The sequence below is a fragment of the Cricetulus griseus genome, chromosome 2 (assembly GCF_003668045.3).
Source record: "Cricetulus griseus strain 17A/GY chromosome 2, alternate assembly CriGri-PICRH-1.0, whole genome shotgun sequence".
Classification (NCBI taxonomy): domain Eukaryota; kingdom Metazoa; phylum Chordata; class Mammalia; order Rodentia; family Cricetidae; genus Cricetulus; species Cricetulus griseus.
The window spans coordinates 179,190,775-179,210,779 of record NC_048595.1 but is presented as its reverse complement, the minus strand read 5'-3'; the positions used below and the strand labels follow the sequence as shown (position 1 = coordinate 179,210,779).

General features: G+C 38.4%; 1 long non-coding RNA gene across 6 annotated transcripts in view; it reads left to right on the top strand.

The window, feature by feature from the left end:
• LOC103162488 overlaps nucleotides 1–19,433 on the top strand; it is a 43,858-nt gene extending 24,425 nt beyond the window's left edge. Inside the window, exons 1-5 of one of the 6 annotated variants that reach the window (XR_004768332.1) lie at nucleotides 6,643–6,796; nucleotides 8,997–9,421; nucleotides 12,203–12,262; nucleotides 13,187–13,327; nucleotides 19,314–19,433. This is a non-coding gene — a long non-coding RNA (uncharacterized LOC103162488). Of the gene's footprint in view, nucleotides 1–5,250; nucleotides 5,328–6,640; nucleotides 6,797–8,996; nucleotides 9,422–12,106; nucleotides 12,263–13,186; nucleotides 14,030–19,313 lie in introns of those variants that run through there. The other 5 variants (XR_004768330.1, XR_004768333.1, XR_003482340.2 and 2 more) reach the window with 5 other exon arrangements.
• The last annotated feature ends 572 nt before the right edge of the window (nucleotides 19,434–20,005 follow it).

The following is a 20,005-nucleotide window of genomic DNA, read 5'->3' as shown; positions in this document are numbered from 1 at the left end:
GGTGGTGGTGTCATTGTATGTGGACTTCCCCACTGTTGTTGTTTTGGTGTTTGGTAAAGTGGGATTATCTGTTGCCTATGTTTTTTTGTTTGTTTATTTGTTTGTTGTTTTTTTGTGTGTAGTTACCTTCCTTGGGTTGGGGTTTTTCTTCCAGTAATTCCTGTAAGGCTGGATTTGTGGATATGTATTATGTAAATCTGGTTTTGTCATGGAATATATTGTTTTCTCCATTTATAGTGATTGAAAGCTTTGCTGGATACAGTAGTCTGGGCTGGCATCCATGTTCCCTTAGCATTTGTAGAACATCTATCCAGGATCTTCTGACTTTCAAAGATTCCATTGAGAAGTCGGATGTGATTCATATAGATCTGCCTTTATATGTTACTTGGCCTTTTTCTTTTGCTGCTCTTAATATTTTTTCTTTATTCTGTAAGTTTGGTGTTTTGATTATTATGTGGCAAGGGGACTTCTGTTTGTGATCCAATCTATTTGGTGTTCTGTGAGCTTCTTGTACTTTCATAGGCATACCCTTTTTTAGCTTGGCAGAATTTTCTTTTACAATTTTGTTGAATATGTTTTCTGTACCTTTGAGCTGAATTTTTCACCTTCTTCTATATCTATTATTATAATTTTTGTCTTTTCTCTGTGTCCCATAGTTCCTGGATATTTTGAGTTCGGGATTGTTGGACTTGAGATTTTCTTTGGTTGATGACTGTATATCCTCTAATGAGTATTTAACACCTGAGATTCTCTCTCCCATCTCTTGTATTCTATTGGTTATATCAGTGGTTCCTGATCATTTACCAACCATTTCTATTTCCAGTGTCCCCTCATTCTGTGTTTTCCTTGTTGTTTCTAATTCTGCTTTCAAACTGTGAACTGTTTGAATTGTTTCCTTCACTTGTTCGGTTGTTTTTTCTTGACTTTCTTTAAGAGATTTATTTCTTGAATTTTTTGGTTTGTCTTTTCCACCATTTCATGTAATTTTTTGCTTGATTTTTTTCTTCTATTTCTTTAAGGGATTTTCTTATTTCCTCTTTAATGTTCTCTATCATCTTCATAAGATAATTTTTAAGGTCCACCTCTTCTTCATCCTCTGCACTGGGCTTTTCAGTTCTTGCTGGTGAGGAGTCCCTAGATTCTGGTGGTGTCTTATTGGTCTTTCTGTTGTTGAGTGTGTTCTTATTCTCTTGTCTTCCCATCTCTTCTTCCAGTGGGTGCAGGTGAGGTCTCTCTCTCTCTCTCAAGTGTCAGGCAATGGGCAGAGAGCTGAAGGGTGACAAGGGCTATGTGCATCTGGACTCAGGTTGGGTCTTCTGGTCTGGGCAGCTCACTCTTGTCCAGAGGGAGGCTCAGGAAGAAGAGAGCAAGGGGGTGATCGGGGAAATTGGGGGCAGAGCAGTGCCCAGACTCACCTCAGGCAGCAGGCACCAGTCTGAAAGTAACATTTTTTAAAGGCACTAAAAACTGATAGATTTCTAGGAATAGGAATGATGTCTACCAAAACTAGTACAGAAAAATATGCAGAACATTATTGAAAAAATCAACAATAACAGAAAACTATAAATCTATGTGTGAGAAGTTTTGGCATAGCTGTTAAACATTCCATGTAATTTTATTTGCATTGGTGTAATTCTGACAAATTCTGAAGTAATTCTGATAAAGCAAAAGTAGACAGAAATTTCTGCAAAGAGAGTTCACTATGCTAGGCACTACTTTTGGTGCCTGGCATAATGTTTCTCTCTGTATTGGGCAGAAGAGTTCTCCACTCCAGATCTATTGAAGGAACAAAGCCATGGCTAAGATATGAAGCCAGATGCACTAATTTATGCATGTCCTCATTCAGACTCTTCTCTCTCAAATTATAAAACATGTTGTGTACAAGCCCTCAGAAAAGCAAAACCTACCAGGTTTTGCAAAAACAACTCTGTTCCCCATAGGCATATACAAAATTAATTGAATGTTGGCTCTAATATTAAAAGGCTATGAGATTTGGATGAATAATTTAATCTCTTTTGAGGATTAATTTATTTCTTTTATTTAAATTAGAAACAAGCTTATTTTACATGTCAATTCCAGTCCCTTATCTCTCCCCTCCTCCCATGCCTGCCACCAACAACCTATCCCATCCTCTTTCTGCTCCCCAGGGAGGGTGAGGCCTTCCATGGGGGATATTCAATGTCTGTCACATCATTTGGTGCAGGATCTAGACCCTCCATCCCCGCCGCCCCAAGTGTCTAGGCTGAGAGAGTATCCCTCTATGTGGAATGGGCTCCCAAAGTCCATTCCTATGCTAGGGGTAATTACTGATCCACTACAGAGGCCCCATAGATTCTGCAGGCCTCTTAACCAACACCCACATTCAGGGTGTTTGGATCAGTTCTATGATGGTTTCCCAGCTATCAATATGGGGGCAATGAGCAACCCCTTGTTCAGGTCAGCTGTTTCTATGGGTTTCTGCAGCCTGGTCTTGACCCCTTGGCTCATCACTCCTCACTCTCTGCAACTGGATTCCAGGAGTTTGGCTCAATGTTTAGTTGTGGGCATCTGCTTCTGTTTTCATTTAATCTTTTTTTTCTTTTTTTTATTAGAGAGAAAATTATTTTACATGTCAATCCCAGGTCCCTCTCTCTTCCCTCCTCCTCTGCCCCCCCCAACAAACACCCTACCTATCCCATACTCTTTCTGCTTCCCAGGCTGGGTGAGGACTTCCATAGGGGGTCTTAAAATCTGTCATATTCTTTGGGATAGGGCCTAGGCCAACCCCCTTGTGTCTACACTCAGGGAGTATCCCTCCATGTGGGATGGGCTCCCAAAGTCCATTCCTATGCTAGGGTTAAGTACTGATCCACTACAAGAGTCCCCATAGATTTCCAAGGTTTCCTCACTAGTGCCCACATTCAGGGGGTCTGGATCAGTCCCATGCTGGTATCCCAGCTATCAGTCTGGGGACCAAGAGCTCTCCCTTGTTCAAGTCAGCTATTTCTGTAAGTTTCACCAGCCTGGTATGGACCCCTTTGCTCATCAGTCCTCCTTCTCTGCAACTGGATTTCAGTTCAGTTCAAGGTTTAGCTTTGGGCGTCTGCTTCTACTTCCACCAGCTGCTAGATGAAGGCTATAAAGGTTTAAAGAGAAATCAAGCACTAGGGAAATGTCTAGAGAGCTACAAAATGACACCAACTAACAATCTAAACAACAGAGAAGAGGCTACCTTAAATGCCCTCTCCTGATAATGAGATTGATGACTAATCCATTTAATCTTTTAAGATCACAATTTCTTCAACAATAAAAAATAGGATTCTTTTTCTTTTATCACAAATAGATTTTTAAATGCAATATATTCTGATTATGGTTTCCTCTACCTCAAATCTACCTAATTGCTCCCCACCTACCATATCATTCAGATCCACACCCTTTCTGTCTCATTAGAAAACAAGCAGGAATAATAATAAAATAATATTAACAAATAATAAATAAATCTAAGAAATAAATAAGATAGAACAAAGTAAAACAAATGAGTCAGATAAGGGTAAAACAAACAAACAAGAAAAAGAGCCACAGAAAAAGCAAAAGAAACACATAGAGATGCAGAGACACACGTTTGCACACACAAGAATCCAACCAAAACACAAAACTAGAAGCTATAATATGAACACAAAAGATCTGTCAGGCTTGAAAAAATCTCTGGAACATTATGAGAGCCTTCTAAGATACCAGAGAATTTGTTTTCTGTTGGCCATCAAATATGGGACATGCATCGTACCACTAACAGTGGTTTGTTTTTCACTCTTGTAAGACTCACTTAAAGAAAACCCATTTTTCATTTATAAGGGGTTATCAACCACAGTTAACTTCTGGATTAGATATGGAGGCATGTGTCTACTTTTCCTTTCAGCTCTGAGACCCCATCTGTTCACAGACCCATGCAGGCCCTATCCCTACTGCCTCAGTCTCTTTGAGTTCATATGTGTGTGAGTCATGTTGGTTTAGAAAACATTGTTTCTTTGGTGCCCTCTATCTCCTCTGGGTCTTCCACACTTTTTGCCTCCTCTCTTGCAGGGTTCCCTGAGTCCTGAGGGGATGGATTTGATGGAGACATACCATTTAGGGCTGAGTTTTCCAAGGTCTCTCACTTTCTGCACACTGGTTGGCTATGGGTAGCATATGGCTATGCTACAGGAGAAAGCTTCTCTGATGATAGCTAAACTAGACACTGATCTATGAATAATGTAAAAATGTCATTAGGAGTCACTTCATTGGTATGTTATTTTAGTAGAATAGTAGTGTTTGGTTTTACCCGAGCTTCCTGGGATATTTAGTCTCAGGATCTTGGTCACTCAAGCAATGTCAAGTGTGGGTTACATCTCATGGAGTGGACTTTTTGTCAAATCAGGTGTTTGTTGGTTCCTTCCACAAGCTTTGAGCCACTATTATATTACATCAGCATACCTTGCAGGCAGGTCACCATTGTAGATCATAGGGTTTGTAGCTGGCTTCATGTTTACATTTCTTTTCTGGCAGCATGCAGAACGTAGAACATTGAACTAATTGTTCATAGGGGTGAAGGCTCTGTGTAGGCACCAGCTTAACTTTTTTGTGTTCAGTGAGTTGTTTAGGTACTATTTTCAGCAAGTGGGACTTAAAATAAATTTGTGGAAAACAACTAAGAGCATTGGCAACAGCCTGGGTTGCTTAGGGTTTCTCACAGGACCTCTTTTGCCAACAATTCAATTAGATATAATCCATTCCTATATTGGAAGCTTCATTTGGTAATGAGAGATGGCCAGTTGGGACCATTTCTACCACATTATTTGGCAATTTCATTTAGATAGGCTTCATAAATGTATATATTTTAGGAAGCTTCTGATGTAATCAGTTTCCATAAGACCCCCAAAATGTCCCTTAGTTTTAGCTGTGTCTTCTCAAAAGGGGAGGAATTCCCTATTCCTCTCTCCCCTCACCTTTCCCTTTTGATCCCCTATTCCAGAACCTCCCGTTGACCATCCATAACTGTTCTGTTTCACCTTTCCAAGGAGATCGGTCTTCCCCTACTAGTCACTTACTCTTTACCTAACTTCAGTGGTTCTATGCATTGTAGCTTGCATATCAGTGATCTAACTGCTAACTTCAACATATAAGTGAATATATACTATATTTGTCCTTCTAGGTTTGGGTTACCTCACTCAGGATGATTTCTTTTCTCTAGGCCCACCTATTTATGTGCGAATTTCATGATTTCCATTTTAAAAGATTAATATTCCAAGCCGGGCATTGGTGGTGCACGCCTTGAATCCCAGCACTCGGGAAGCAGAGGCAGGCGGATCGCGGTGAGTTCGAGGCCAGCCTAGTCTCCAGAGCAAGTGCCAGAATAGGCTCCAAAGCTACACAGAGAAACCCTGTCTTGAAAACCCCCCAAAAGATTAATATTCCATTGTGTAATTATACCACATTTAATTTATCATCAATCTGTTGACAGACATTTAAGATGTTTCCAATTTCTGGCTATTATGAATAGATCTACAGCACTAATTCTAGTTTGTATTAATAACAAATAATACTGAGACAGATACTGGGGTTAAAGTTGAAGATCAGAGAAGCAGAGTGGCCAGCCACTAGAGACTTCTCACCTCTACTAATGTTTAGACTGAAGGGGCAATCCACTGAATCTCAGATTGCATTTCCTGATTGCACTGCTCTCTACCAAGCCTCAGAATGTCCTCACTTCCTGCCTTATATTTCTCTTTAGTCCTGGGATTAAAGGTGTGGGATCTCAAGTGCTGAGGTCACCTTTTGTGAGCTCTGTTTCTCTTTTAGACTAGATCAATTTTGTTGAGCTCAGGGTAGCCTTGAACTGAGATCTGTCTGCCTCTGTCTCCCAAATGCTGATGTTAAGGTGTGTACCTCACTGCCTGTCCTCTATGTCTAGTCAGTGTCTCTAGCTTTGCACTCTGATCTTCAGGCAAGCGTATGTTTATATCATAAACAAAATATCAACACATAGAGCATCAATGAACATGGTTACATAAGTCTTTTCATAGTAGGAAGAGTCATCCTTTAGCTATGTACTCCAGTAATATGGCTGTATCCTAGCCATATTCCCAGCTTCCTGTGGAACTGCCACACTGACTTCTATAGTAGCTATACAAATTTGCATTCTCCAAAAAGTGAGTGAGTGATTCCCTTATTCCACATACTCATCATTAGGAGCTTTCATTTATTTTATTGAGCTTGGCTATTCTGACAGGGATAAGATGAAATTTCAAAGTAGTTTTGAATTTCATTTCCTTGATAAGAATGTTGAATATTTCTGTAAGTGCTTCTCAGTTATCTGAGTTTCCTCTTTTGAGAATACTTCATTTAGATCTATACACCATTTTTAATTGGGTTATTTGTTTTCTGGATGTCCACTTTTTTTTAGTTCTTTCTTTATATATTTTGAATTTCAGCCCTGTATTGGATATCTATTTGGTGAAAACATTTTTCCATTCTTTAGGCTGATGCTTTGTCCAAATGATGGTGTCCTTGCCATGCAGAAGCTTTTCAGTTCATAAGGTTATATTTGTTAACTGTTGATCTATCTCAGTGCCTGTGCTGTGTTCTGTTGAGAAAGCCTATCCCTATGGCAGTGAGTTCAAGACGATTCTCCACTTTGTCTTCTATCAGGTTCAGTTTATCTGATTTTATGTTGAAGTTTTTGATTCACTTGAACTTGAATTTTATACTACGTGATAAGTATAGACACATTTGGATTCTTCTATAGACAGCTGCCCAGTTTGACCAGCACCATTTGTTCAAGGTAATATCATTTTCCCAGTGTGTGTTTCTAAATTCTTTGTCAAAAAGCAAGCTTCAATATGTTTGTGGACTTATGTCTGGGTTTTCAATTTGATCCCAATGATCATTGTATCTGTTTTGTGGCAAAACCATGCTGCTTTTGTTACTACAACTCTATAATACAGTTTGAGATTAGGATGGCAGTAAAAGAGCTTGTTTTTCACTCAAGAGTGTTTCAGGCATCCTGAGTTTTATGTGTTTCCATATGAAGCTAAAAATTGTCCTTTCAAGTTCTGTTAATAATTGTATTGGAATTTTAATTGATAATTCATTGAATCTATAAGTTGCATTTGATAGAATAGCCATTTTTACTATATTAATTCATGATCATTGGAGAACTTTCCATCTTCTAATATCTTCTTCAGTTTCTTTCTTGAGTTTCCTTGATTTCTGTCTTAAAGTTCTTATCATACAAGCCTTTCATTTGCTCAGTTGAGTTACCCAAAAATATTTTATATTGTTTGAGGTTACATCCAGAAAGATGTTATTTCCATTACAGTCCATTTGTCATTTGCATATAGGAAGGCTACTGGTTTTTGTGTGTTACTTTGGTAACCTGCTACTTTTCTGAAAGTTTTTGTCAGCTGTATGATTTTCCTGGTGGAGTGTTTAAGGTCACTTATTTATACTATTACATCACTTGCAAATAAAGGCATTTTGACTCTTTTCCATCCTATTTGTGTTCCATTGATCTCATTCATTTATCTTATTGTTCTAGTGAAGACTTCTAGTACTGTCTTGACTAAGTATGGAAAATGGACAACCTTGCCTTGTTCCTGATTTTAGTGGAATTGCCTTGAGTTTCTCTTCATTTAAATTGATGCTGGCTATTGACATGCCAGCATGTAATTGTATCCCTAACTTCTCCAGGACTTTTATCATGAATGGCTGTTGGATTTTGTCAAAGTTCTTACTGCTCCCTAGAATAGTTGTCTGAGAAAAAAAATGCTGAAAATTTTTAGATGTAAGTTTCTGGCAAATAAAAATATTCAGTTCAGGTCAACATACTAACTAATCTACAATAATTGTTGAAAAAGATAAATTCATTGTCATTTAATTACCTGCATTGAGTGACAATTAAACACAGGCTTTTAAGTTAGAATGCAAAGTAAAACTATCTAAGACTCATTTCCCTGAAATATAAGGTCTGCCAAGTAGTTTCCGAAATTCTAAGGAGAATGCATGAAATTTTTATAAATTTTGCTGCATGGCCTTTGGATCTCACATACTGGTTAAGACAGAATGAAACCCTGAACTGAGATGAAAATGTAAGGGTTTTGTTGCTATCACTAATGAACTGATAAAGGCCTCCTAAGGATGCTGAGACCAGAAAAAGCATCAGCAGCTGTTGTGAATGTGGGAGGTGGGGATGGCAGCAAGCATGCTGTGTTCTTTACAATCCTGCCCTTCCCTAATGGTTCGAAAAACCCAGCATGTGAAAATCCTATTAATGAGAACATTGATCTTCAAGTTTCCACCTACAGTAGAAGTAGAATAGTTATCACTTGAATGTACACTGAGCACCAAAATACTTGATTATTAAAGTTATGGTCAATAATTTTGTTTTATTAATGAAATATAAACCCACATGCATTTGAAAGATACTTTATATTTTCTGTCATATTCTTTACACAAACTGCCATCAATTAGTGGGTTTTGTGTATTTTCTTGGCTACTTGCCACAAATGTTATAAAAAAAAAACTTGTTATGTAATATGCTTCAGAATTAGATGTTGCATACATGAATCAAAACATCACATTATAACTCATAATTTTGTACCAATATTATGTGCCACTCTAAAACATTTTTAAGGCCTGAGGTTCTTGGCCCAGAGTCGCTGTGGTTCAACAGTTCTTGAACAGAACCAGGCACTCAAGCCAGCCAACCCCAACTAGATGATGCAAACCAGAGACCTCAGATACCTCACACGCCCACACGCACTCCCTAGCCACTGCTCCAAAATCGCCACAGAGTCTCGCCCCACCTCATGGGCAGTGACCATAGTGATTCCCTAACAAGTGTGCCAGAGCTGCCGCCAGGACTGCCATTAAATGCCAGATGAACCTGGAGCCAAATGTCTCTTGTGTCTATCTGTCTACATTGATACTTCGACCAGGATGGTGTGGCTCTAAAGAACTTTTCCTAAATACTTTTCCACCAGTCTCATGAGGAGAGCGAGCACGCTGAGAAACTAACGAAGCTGTGAAGCTGCAACACTAAGGAAGTACCCAAACCTGCCTGCAGGATTGTCAAGAAACTAGACCGTGATGACTGGGAGGGCAAGCTGAATGTGCTGTCCTTGACAAAAGAGTGTGCGAATCAGTCACTGTTGGAACTGTACAAACTGGCTACTGACAAAAACCAACCCCACTTATGTGACTGCATTGAGAATCACTACTTGACCGAGCAGGTAAAATCCAGGTTACTGAACCACCATGTAACCAACTTGAGAAAGATGTGAGACCCCGAATCAGGCATGGGGGAATATATCTTTGCAAGAATACCCTGGGACAAGGTGATGAGAGCTAAGCTGACTTTCCCAAGACAGTGTAATGATGTCACTGGTCACCAAGACAGCACATGCAGGTAAGGGCTGCCTTAGCTTTTTCTGTATGTTGCTCCAAAACGTTCACTGAAGTTCTTTAATCTGTATCATTCCTTCAAATAAAGAAATTTGGTATCCATCCCCCCCCAAAAAAATAGCTTTTAAGCTGTAACATTTTCTAATGAACGTGTGATAAGATGAGAATGTTGTGCAAGTAATCCTGCTGTGTATAACAGCCATGAGACAAGTTGCATACATTTAAAGCCATTGGTGAAACAATGTCATGATTCAGATATATTTCAGAATGACTCAATCACATGTCACAGAAAATGAGAAAAATGAATGTCACTTGTTTTTAATTAATTACAGAATTCAAATAGTTAAGGTTTCTATTTCCCCCCTTTTCAGCAAAAATAAATGGTTCCTTGCCAGGAATGGTATTTACTTCCTGGAAAGCATTGGTACCACAAGGAATTTTCTTTTATCATGTGTATGTGTATGTTCTCCGTGCATGTGTATATTAATGTTTTCCTGTGTGGAGAAGAATGCATGCATGTATGCTCGCACAGAGGCCAGAGATGGATGTTGCATCTCTTCCTTAATCCCTCTCCACCAAATACATTAAGGCAGTGTCTCTCACTTGATCTGACTATCTATATTTCGGTTGGACTCTCATCTTTTTACTTCCTGAGTGCTATCATTACAGGGGGACACAGATGCTGAGTTTCCAAACTCTGGCCTTTGCACATTTGTCCATTGAGCCAGTCTCCAAGGCAGAACTTTTAAAGCACCCCTCTATATCGTCTTTTCTCACATACCAGCCTCTCCTGAATGTAGAGTGCAGAGTGCTGCCAAAGCTAATGAGGCATGCCTGCACTGCAGAGAATAATTCTGCTGGGGACATTAGCCCATGCACATCTCAGTAGTTCATGTTAAACATCTACAAATCCTCTGGTTGTTGGAAGGAAAACATGATTCCTTGTCTCTGCTCTCGTGCCCTTTTAATCATTCTCTGCCTTGTTTGTATAAGACCTTTTTTCTTTCTTTCTCAATGAAAGATCAGATTTAATGCGGTGGCTCAGCAGACTCACGGGATATTTTAGCAGTAAAAGCATCTATAAATCATGGGAACAACATGTGACCTGGAGAATATGACCATAGTCATCTCAGTCAGTTATAATTCCATCTTAACACATCTTACTACAGCATCATCTTAGACTGTAACTTCCTAGTGAGGTCTGTGGTTGTTGAGGGTGCTTAAAATGACAACAGTGAAGTTTCTAGACCTCAGCAGTGATTCTAACTTGAGGTTTACTCGCTCGTGGTTTCTCTTTTCTAAAAGTAACAGAGAAAGACTAAAGTTAAATATAAGACTAAAATTCCTTGGAATTGAATGTTAAGACTGGGAACTTCCAGGTGTGTATCTATCTGTGTGCAGGACACTGTCTGAGATGTGAAGTATGTACATGGGAGTAGTATAAGGTCCCTCCCTGCGTTTAGAAGCCTTCTCCATGACCATCAGATTGTAACACTTGAGTTGGTCATGTGAAATGAATGGGATGTTTCACAAGACTGAACAAGACAGTCTGTTGCCCACAGCCTGGTTAGGGCTGAATTAAGCATGAAGTGTTCAAACTTCTACTGTTCTCTAGAACAATGCCACACACAGAACCAAGGAAATAATGCAGGAAGACAATCCACTGGATTTGTCACACAGATTCAGAGTCAATGGGTCAAGGTTGGAATCCTCAAAAGTGTTTTCAATTGGTTATTGTAAGTGTGTGTGTGTGTGTGTGTGTGTGTGTGTGTGTGTGTGTGTTTAAAAAACACAAGTTACAAGTTCTTCCCTTCATGGGTCTGTTTGGACTTGCTACAAACTTACCACAAATCCTTTCTCAGAACTTCTCCAAAGGAACGGATGAAACCATATTTGATTCTTTCCTCCAAGGGCAGGAAAGCATTTTCTTATCTGAAGCATTTTCTTATCTCATCCCCTGCACTAACGTGTGGCATACCAGGACCTGAGAACTCTGAGTTTCACTCTTATGCTGAAGCTGGGTTAAACTTGACTAAGCTCCTAGTGTGATCTTAAATACCTCAGTTCAGCCGGTGCAATAAAACAGAATGCCCTAATATTCCAATTACGTCAATACGTTTATTTGTTCCTTGTGCTCTTCTTTCTTTTCCTCCTGCTCACTGTGTCTCCTTCTTCCTCTTTCTCAATAAAGGGTTCCATTGAATTACACAGTTTTTCTATAATTTTACAACTAACCCCAAGCTTTTGACTGTAAGACCATTTAGATCAGTGGTTCTCAGTCTTCCTAATGCTTCAAACTCTTAAAATTGTTCCTCATATTGTGGTCCCCCCAACCATAAAATTATGTTTGCTGTTCCTTCATAACTGTAATTTTGTTACTGTTATGAAACATAATGTTAACACCTGATATGCAGGATAGCTGATAGGCAACCCTGTGAAAGGATTATTTAACCCCCAGGGGTCACAACCCACAAGTTGAGAACCACTGACTTAAATAGAGGAGAGTAGTTCAATACTATTTTTAAAATATCTTGTCCCTTGATGTGATGAATTGTGTTACGTGTGGCTATAATAAAAGTAATCTCTGAAATAAAATATCTAGATGCAGTGGATGATGTCTTGATCCTCAATAATGATAAAAAGTCAATAAACCTTGTATTACATTTGTATTGCTGACCATGAAGAACAGTTCCTTGTGATTTGTTCACAGAAACAAAACAAAAATCTACAGAATTTCTATGTGAAAAGGAGAATGTTGACTAAGACATGTTCCTTATTCCTGTAGAAAGGAAAGACATCTATTGGGGTACAAGTGTGAAGATGATGGGAGATGGAAGAGTGAATAGTAAGTCCTCACAGGAAACGGGAAGGACACCTGCTATTTTCTGTAAGGTGGGGGCTAGCTTTCCAACACTGATCCTAAGGAAACCATGGCTGTGTATCTCAATAATTCTACTGTAGGCATAGAAACAATGTGGATAAGTTAAATGACTGTGCTTAGCAGAAATTGTGCTATTTTATCTGGATGTTTTTAGTGAAAAGATCAGAGGAACCAAGCCATGGGGACTAGAAATTTATCTAGCAGAAGAAACACTCTGCATAAGTAGATTTCTGTCATTCCCTTATGTTATCCCATCACGTCTCTTTCTTCCTCCCCATAACCCCTCCCCCTCTCTCCTTCTATTCCTCCCCCCTCCCTCTCTGTTATGAGCATTAAGCTAGTGAAGGCAAATAAGGACTCAGCAAAATCCAACCTCTACACATGACTGCTACATATTAAAATAAGATATTTCTTCTGCTTCTCTCTCTTGACAGAGTCCTTTGAGAACATAATTCATTGGTTCCATCTGGTTTATTGCCATTATGGCTGCTTGAGTGTTTATTTGTTGGAGACAGGTGTAAATACAGCTAAGTTATGACCTAGAAGATGCAAAGTAAGGTTATAAACCTGTGGTTTAATTCTCCTTTTCCAGATGCCACCCCAGTCGTAGACATTCACACAAGACAAATCTGCTAGGCTAATGAGCAGAGCAGAAACAGCCAAACTTCAAGTGCAGCTAAGAAATCTGACAGTCTTTCTCAATGGCAAAGAAAAATTGCTTTATTTTTTCTGGGAATTTTTTTCTCTTTTTAATGAAGGGGCTTAGGATGTGTCTGACAAAGCTGCTCAACTATAAAGGGTTGGTCCTTAGTAAGGCTGATGGAAGCTCTTCTCACCATACTCATCTCATTTTCTTTCTCTACCCACTTTTGCTTCTGTCCTCCACAGGTGTGAAGCTTAACTACCATACCACATCATTTCCAAGTTAAAAATGAAACGATGAGGAAAAACATTTAAATCTTAACTTTACATCCCTGACAGAAGAGGAAAAGAAAAGGGTCAAATGACTCTAATTTACAAAAGTGTACGGTAATGTACCATTACTGAATTAACAGTTTGCTCATTGTTTTTTAAATTAATGGGCTTAAGATATTATTTTAAACTATTAATATTGAAAAGAACATTGTAGTGTAGAGGAAATCATCTGCTCATACATTTAAAAAATATGTGTTTTCTGGGCAATGCCCCAACATAATAATTGTGACTTCGATAAGTATGCAAGATACCTTGACAATTATCAAAATCTGTCAGATGGATCATGATAACTCAGACTAAAAACAATCTTTGCAGTCATGTTAGAGCCTCTATGATTTAGTTACTATCCATTAGGGGCAGGTCTCTGAAGCTTTATTATGGGTATTATGGTTTTACTCTTACATGTTCCATATGTCTTCCATAAGTAAATAATTTTTATGTCTCCTCATAACTAATGCCTCAAGAAGAAAAAACCTAAATGAATCAAGGTGAAAGAATGCAAATGAAATTTTACCTTCATTTGATGCTACATAGAAAGCCTTAGATTTCGAACCACATAGATATGAGTTCATATTCAATCTCTGTCACTGCCAGTGTAGTATTGGCAAAATGTCTTAATACCCAAGAGCCGGACTTCTGGAGGCATCACCATCCCTAACTTTAAGCTCTATTACAGAGCTATAGTCCAGCTTGGTATTGGCACAAAATAGACAGGTAGACCAATGGAATAGAATTGAAAACCCTGATATTAACCGACACACCTATGAACACCTGATTTTTGACAAACAATCCAAATATATACGCTGGAACAAAGAAAACATCTTCAACAAACGGTGCTGGCATAACTGGATGCAAACATGTTGAAGACTACAGATAGACCCAAGCCTTTTGCCCTGCACAAAACTTAAGTCAAAATGGATCAAAGACCTCAACATAAACCCAGCCACACTGAGCCTACTAGAAGATAAAGTAGGAAATACCCTTGAATTAGTTGGTACGGGAGACTGCTTCCTGAACATAACACCAGTAGCACATACACTGAGATCAACAATTAAAAATGGGACCTCCTGAAACTGAGAAGCTTCTGTAAGGCAAAGGACATAGTCAGCAAGACAAAACGGCAGCCCACAGACTGTGAAAAGATATTCACCAACCCCACATCTGACAGAGGGCTGATTTCCAAAATATACAAAGAACTCAAGAAGCTATTCTCGAAAACACCAAACAATCCAATTAAAAAATGGGGTACAGAACTAAATAGACAATTCTCAATAGAGGAATCTAAAATGGCTGAAAGACACATGAGAAAGTGTTCAACATCCTTAGTCATCAGGGAAATGCAAATCAAAACAACTCTGAGATACCATCTTACTCCTGTCAGAATGGCTAAAATCAAAAATACCAATGACAGTTTATGCTGGAGAGGATGTGGAGAAAGAGGAACACTCCTCCACTGCTGGTGGGAGTGCCAACTTGTACAGCCACTGTGGAAATCAGTATGGCGACTCCTCAAGAAAATGGGAATGAGTCTACCAAAGATCCAGCAATTCCACTCCAAAAGAAGCACATTCATATAACAAGGACATATGTTCAACCATGTTCATAGCAGCATTATTTGTAATAGCCAGAAACTGGAAGCAGTCTGGATGACCCTCAACCAAAGAATGGATAGAGAAATTGTGGTATTTACACAATGGAGTACTACTCAGCAGAAAAAAAACAATGGAATCTTGAAATTTGCAGGAAAATGGATGGAACTTGAAGAAACCATTCTGAGCGAGGTAACCCAATCACAAAAAGACAAACATGATATGTACTCACTCATATGTGGACCTGCTTTATGATACATAGTAGTGACCATGCTTTATCAGAGCTGTTTTTAATGATGTTGCTCAGAATGGTTTCCTCCCAGATGATGACTGAGAGGCTAATTTAAAAAAAAATGGTGCCAAGTACCACAAGAGTAACAGAACTGCTCTGCTTTCTGGGATTTTTTGTTTTTTACTTTTTTGTTGTTGTTGGTGGTGGTGGTTGTTTTGTTTTTTTGCTTTTTTTGAAATGGAGTGTGCTGGATATCTCTACAATTTTGTTCAAATGACTGCAGAACCTGGAAAAACTGTTGCTGCTATTGATGCATAACATACTGCCATTATTGCTCTCTCTCTCTCTCTCTCTCTCTCTCTCTCTCTCTCTATGTATATATATATATGTATATATATATGCTAATTGAAACTCAAATATGTGATGAATCCAAGTTGTTTCAATGAGTGCTCACCTGTGCATGCAAATTTGATTTCACCTTTAGTAAGTAGTAAAGTTATATGCTTGCCAAAATAAAAAAATAAGTGACACACTGGAAGACAAATGTCACACAATTTCAATTTTATGTGTAACCTAGAAATGATGAACTTATGGGAGCAGAGAGCAGAATTGTGGCTATTAGGCTTCAATGTGGGTCTTTTAACAATGGGGAAATGATTGGTTTAAGGATATAAAACTGCAGTTGGACAAGAGGCATGGACTCTGTGAAGTCTTGAGGTCTACTGAGAGCATGATAAATATGGTTGATAACAATATGCTATATTCTAAAAGTTGTGAGATAGTATACTTTAAGTGTATCAAAACAAAAATGATGAATATGTGTGATATAACATGTTCATTGGTTTAATTTAGCCATGATGTTGTGAACATACTGTATTGTGTATCATAATTGTGCATGACTTTATTTATGAGCTAAATAAATGAATGGAAAAAAATAAAGATAATTTTGCCTAAAAAACAACAGAAAATTTAAATGGTTTGGAGACTGATGTAAGAAGCTTTACTTAGATAACTATGTCAAATGCTTCACAATAAATCCTCACATAGTAATATCCCCCTCATCCTATTCCATGTCTATTCCCTATTTCCAGGTCGAAAGGACATATGTTTAAATGTCCTTTAAACATAAGGACATTTCCCTACCTTCTCTAAATGCATTTGGCAGAAAAGAAGTCCTGGATAAATATGCACTCCTTGTCTAACCTCCACAGTCTCTCTAGACTATAAGCATTCACCCAAGCAAGGCTCTCTGAGTGTTACCTGTCTCCATCCACACAACAGCTTTGAAGCATGCAAGAGCAGCAAGGCAGTCTTAGGTAAATAGTAGAGCTCCCACTGTAAAACTGGTTAAAATTTACCCATTTCTTGAACAAATGGACACAAAAAGGTACCAATGCAAATATGTTTATTGGGGAGAAGAGAGTGAAATTATAAAAACATGTTTGTTGGTTAAACCTCCTATATACCCTAAGCTAGAGCCATCATTGTGGGTTAGGATTCACAAAAAAATGTTGTTCCTTAAGTTTTCAAAGGTTGAATCTGAGTGAATTTGTATCAGAATTTCAGCAACAATAAAGCTAAGATTATTAGTGGAAATGGAATTAATTTTACATCTCTTAGTCATAAAATTTATATGCTGTATTACCCATAAAGTTAAGTCTTAGAGCCTCAAGAATTCCACTTTATTTGAGCTATTTATCAGAGGATATGTGAATAAGAGTCTATTTTAAGATTTTAAGATACCCCGTTGTAATAACATTGCAAAAGTAATAATACTTTTTAAAATATTAAAACAGCATACTTTCATTCATCATAAATCCCCTTCCTATGATTCCTCATCCATTAAATGAGTAATGTTTGTGACTCCAGGGTGTTGTTGGCTATTTTCTGGAACAAATAAGTCATTATTCAACTTTCAGCCCCAAACTAAATTTTTCCTGACTTCACAGCTAGATGACAGCCTTGGGAGCTAAATATTTCTAGGAGGAATATGTTTTCAAAATTTCTTCATTTTGTATTGCAGAACCAAACTAATATGTGATAGATTGCTATCTATTCCCAGCTTACGTGCACATACAGAAATAAGGCTTTGTTACTATTTTGAATTTTTATTGGTAATCAAGCATGCATAACATAGGAAGTTTTAACCATATTTTAACCATTCTTACATTCATGGCTCAGTGGTATTAGGCAGGTCATATCATTGTGCAATCACCACCATCATCATTAATTTCTAGAACTCACCATCCCTTCCAGACTCTATCTCCACTCAACCATAACTCCACATCTCCATTCAGATACTTCCTGGCTTCATGAATTTGATTTTTTTATTTTTTATTTATTAGTTCTTCATCTGAAAATTTTTACAATGCATTTTGATCATATTTACCATCTCTCCCAATTCCTCATAGTTTTACCCCTTCCCCAACCATCCATTAAATACAGTTCTTGTTGCCCATATATTCTTGGATGTATTACCTTCAGTAGAAGATGGTCTATCAACCAGGGCTCATATCCTTAAAGCAAACCAAATTTATCTCTCTCAGCAGCTATCAACTGCCAATAGCTAAGGGTGGGATTTATACCCACCTATCCTGCTCCATGTTGGGATTTTGTCTGGCTTGAACTTGCCAGGTCTTGTGAATGAATGTGGTCTTAATTGCTGTGAATTCATGTATACAACTTCCTTGCTGTATCTGGAGAAAATAAATGTTTCTCTGTAGTTATCCACAACCTCTAGCTCTTACACTCTTTCCATCTCTCTTCTGCAATGATTCCTGAGTCTTGGGAGAAAAGATTGTGACATGGGTGTCCAATTTAGGGCTGAGCATTCCATGGTATCTTACTCTCTAAACCATTATCATTTGTGGGTCTCTGTGTTAATCAGAAGTTGCTGAAAAAAGAGACTTCTCTAATGAAGACTGAGAAATATACTAATCTGTATATGTAATGGTAAGTCATTAGGTGTCGGCCTAATTATGTGCATTCAGCAGAGTAATAGTAGTAGGTTCTCCCCTGGAGCCTATGGCATGTCTAATCACAGGTTCTTGATCCCAATATCATTGTCAGGTCTGTTTCAACCTGTGAAGTAGGCATTAAGTCCAATAAGAAAGTAACTGGTTGCACCCTTGATATTTGTGCCACTATTGCATCAATGGTCATGTCTGGCCAAGCCAGTATTTTGTAGCCTGCAGTATTCATAGTTGGATGACTGATGATTACTTTTTCTCTACTGGTAGTTCATAGCAATTTCTAGCAGTATGAAAGCTAGCCAGTAGGAATGGGATTTGCAGGTAGGTATCACTTCTATGATTATTTTATGATTTAAGTATGAGGTTTCTTCAGCAATGGGATTCAAGAATCAAATTCTAGAGGGCAACTGAGTGAAGCACTTTCAGATGGCTTTATCCACAGGAAAATAAAGGGGAACAAAGTCCTTCTGTGTAAAAAGTGCTTTAAGGAGGAGTCCAAAGGACATTAATTTGGGACAACCCTCCCTGAATCATTGAGATAGAACCTGATGTTTCCACCACTCTGGAGCAAATATGAAAGAAGAAAGAATGGGGCAGTAGGAGGTAATAAGAGAATACACTCCTTTCCCATTTGAAGTTACAGCCAGAGAATGCCTCAGAGATGCTCTGCACCCTTTGTGCTGAGTGTAGTGCAGGAGACACAACAATAGTCACTTAGGCAAGGATGGCACTGGCCATCCCCCACACCTCCATGTGCATGACAGATACTCAGATACGAACATTTGAGAGACAGAAGATGAGATACTTAGCAGAGAGCTGAGAGTTAAGAACAACTTACCTTCTAAAAGACTGAAGAATTGGAGAGGAAAGCAGTGAGGTGGAAGATAGAATATTTATTGAGTCCCAGAGATGCTGTCATTAAAATGGGTAGCAGCCCAGAGATGCTGTCATTAAAATGGGTACCAAACTGCTACATCCCAACCCAAAATTCAATGACAGCCCATATGAGGAACATTTTCCTTCTTCCATCAATCAGAGTGCTATGCAAACCTTGGCGATGTCAAGGAAACATTTTTAAAAATGAGTGTTTTATATACTGAAGGAGACAGAGTCATACTGAATAGAATACATCATAATGAGCACAGATTTGTATCTGTTACTTAGTGGAAATCAATGATATTGAGCAAGGTAAATCATATGTATTAATTTATGCACATCTGAATTATACCCTTCTCTTGTCTTTAAAGGGTCTATCAAAACGTCCTCAACTTTAACTGTATGAATCAGGAATTGAAGGCACTATCATTTTACTCACCTTGCAAGATTACAGAGCATGTCAGAATTTTCAAAAGGGAAAGTTTTTAATGAATTCTATCAAATGCTATCAAGTGTTGATGCATGTATTGATTGAAGTATGTGTGTGTTGTGTTTTGGTGCTTCAAATAAAATTCATTACATCTCAAAGGCATGAGTCTGGAGAGGCTGTCATCAGAATAACACCTGTGCTTACAAAGTTATAAACTAGTCTGGGATTTTTTAATTGAATAGCACAAGAGCTTCAAATAGAGAACCCTTAAAAAGAAATAAATGTGCCAAATCATATCTATAGCAAATCAACATTATTGGCCTAAAATGAGTATTTTTTACTCAGTAGAACTCAGTACTTAAATTCTCAAAAGCAACCTGCTAAAAACTAGAGTCATTGTAAACATGCTGTTCTGAGCCCACCCCATGCTTCACTGGCCCTGGGATGAATGATCCTGCAGCAGGAAAACTGGTCCTACACCTCATGGGAAAGCTTACCCCATACCTCCTGCACTCAGGAGAGATGGTCCCACCCCTCAGCATAGGTATCCATCTCACTTGGGAAGTACACTAGAGCTGATGTTGTTGTCAGGTACTCAAACGTGCCAGCCTTGAGGGCATGAGAGCAACAGAT